Source organism: Aethalodelphis obliquidens, unplaced genomic scaffold, assembly GCF_003676395.1.
Source record: "Aethalodelphis obliquidens isolate GAN/ISIS:26980383/991018 unplaced genomic scaffold, ASM367639v1 scaffold25, whole genome shotgun sequence".
Classification (NCBI taxonomy): domain Eukaryota; kingdom Metazoa; phylum Chordata; class Mammalia; order Artiodactyla; family Delphinidae; genus Aethalodelphis; species Aethalodelphis obliquidens.
In genome coordinates, this window is record NW_020837969.1 from 12630440 (window position 1) to 12632920 (window position 2481).

At 39.6% G+C, this 2481-nt stretch overlaps 1 pseudogene across 1 annotated transcript; it reads left to right on the forward strand.

The window, feature by feature from the left end:
• Window positions 1-597: 597 nt before the first annotated feature.
• On the forward strand, window positions 598-1899 carry LOC113628969 (signal peptidase complex subunit 2 pseudogene; annotated as a pseudogene). The gene has a single exon (XR_003436305.1). The product of XR_003436305.1 is annotated as a signal peptidase complex subunit 2 pseudogene (transcript).
• Window positions 1900-2481: the final 582 nt, after the last annotated feature.

Below are 2481 nucleotides of genomic sequence, written 5' to 3' on the forward strand. Positions count from 1 at the left end.
CAGGCATGAGCTCTCAGGAATGTGCTGCCCAGATGGGTCGGCACTCTGCTGCCTCGCCTCCATGGAGAGGCAGATGAGATGGAAGGAGGGAGTCCTGGGCTTAGAGAAAGAAGACACGATTCTAGAGCCTGGGTTCTGGCATTCTGCAACTGTGAGATTCTGAGACAGCTGCTGCCTTTCCATGCTTTAATTTTCCCCTCTGAAAGTGACAGAGGCGTTAAGATCCTTCCCAGAATCAATTAGAATTCAAAAGTTGTGACCCAAGTCAGCCCATGTTAGCCAACATCAGCCTTCACTGACCCTGTTAATCCATACATTTTTGGCAGCCCATGTGGGCCCACGTCAACCCTTACCTTCCCTAGAAATCAGCAGTCTTAGATCCTCAAAGTTCTTGCCCTAAAGCCTGACCATGGCAAGTGTCCCACCTGCCTTCTCTCTGGTCAGGCCTTGGAATTAGAATCTTAACAGATTTTAAAAAATTGAAATCCTACAGAACGTGTTCTAGATTCAGGATAATATTCATCTAAAATTAAGATTAAATAAAGACATTTTCAGATAAATGAAAGCTGAGACAATTAGTCCCCAACATACCTGTACTACAAGGAATACTAGGCAGAAGCAAGCAAGATGGCGGTGGCGGCGGCGGCTGCTCAGGGAGGGAGAACCGGTGGTGGCGGAGGCAGTAGTGGGGCTGGCAGTGGTTCCAGCTGTGGGACAGGCAGTAGCCGCAGCGGCTTGCTGGACAAGTGGAAGATTGATGATAAGCCTGTAAAAACTGACAAATGGGATGGATCAGCTGTGAAAAATTCTTTGGATGATTCTGCCAAAAAGGTACTTCTGGAAAAGTACATGTATGTGCAGAATTTTGGTCTAACTGACGGTCGCCTCACCATCTGTACCAGCTCCTGTTTCTTCGCCATAGTGGCTTTGATTTGGGATTATACGCACCCCTTTCCAGAGTCCAAACCTGTTTTGGCTTTGCGCGTTATATCCTATTTTGTGATGATGGGGATCCTGACCATTTATACCTCATATAAGGAGAAGAGCATCTTTCTCGTGGCCCACAGGAAAGATCCCACAGGGGTGGGTCCTGATGATATTTGGCAGCTGTCGTCCAGTCTCAAAAGGTTCGATGACAAACACACTCTGAAGCTGACCTTCATCAGCGGAAGAACAAAGCAGCAACGGGAAGCCGAGTTCACCAAGTCCACTGCTAAGTTTTTTGACCACAACAGGACCCTGGTCATGGATGCATATGAGCCTGAGATATCCAGGCTTCATGACAGTCTTGCCACAGAAAGAAAAATAAAATAGCTACTTCTAAAAGCAGCCATCTTTTGGCTGGATCATGCTGAATTGAGGGGTGAGGGAGAAAGAAACAGAGAACTTAATATGGATAAAGTAAGAAATGTAAAACATGTCCGTTTTGTCTGAAATTTTAGTCCATTCTGTATAAACAGAATTTTCTAGCTCAGATATGAGAAGTTGTAGCTCTGCTATCTAGCTGTAGCCTCTTTGGTCTGCTGATGGCATTGTTTTGATTTGCTTTTCTGGAAAAGCATTTTTGCTAAAAACCGTACAGACTTCCTCTTTCATACCTAGCAGTACTTTATATAGTATAGCTTTGTGCCATGCAGCATTTGAAGACTCAATTTTTTAAATTGTTAACCTGTTGATGACTTTATTGTGTTAATTCCCATTTCAACAGCTGTTTCCCTTAATTCAGGATACAACTTCTTGTGTATGACAGTTTTCCTTCACACACCATTTTTGTGGGTGTGTATATATCTAACTTGGGGAGAATTTGGGAAAAAAAACCCACAGTTTTTTAATTTGTTTAAAAGAGACTTTCTCCCTGTTACATTTTGTGCTCTTAACCAATTAAAGAAGCCAATGGCATTTTTAGTTTTAAAAAAAAAAAAAAGAAAAAGAAATACTAAAGAATGTCCTTCAGGTTGAAGGGAAATAATACAAGATAAAAATTAAGATTTACAGGAAGGGAATAAAGAGTATTAGAATTGGTGAATATACGGATAAACATAAAAAAGTATATATTTTTCTTTTCTTAATGTCCTAAAAAATTGTTTAAAGTAAAAAAAAAAAAATTGTTTAAAGTAAAAAATAACACTCTGATAGGATGTATAAATTTATAACTTATGAAGAATTAAAAGATATAAAAAACAGTAGCTTAAAGACAGTAGTAGAATGTTTAAATGGAATTAAATTGTTGTGACTTTTTTATTCATTTATGAAATGGGAAAAGTCAGATATGAAGAATAAAATCTAAAGTGATCAAATAGTAACTCTAAGTAGATTGTAACAAGGATACATATTGTAATGCCAAGAGCAACCACTAAAAATTACTACAAAGAGGCATAGCTAATAGAGAAGTAAACTACCTCAACATAATAAAGGCTGCACATGACAAACCCACAGCTAACATCATACTCAACAGCGAAATGGGAACGCTTTTCCACTAAG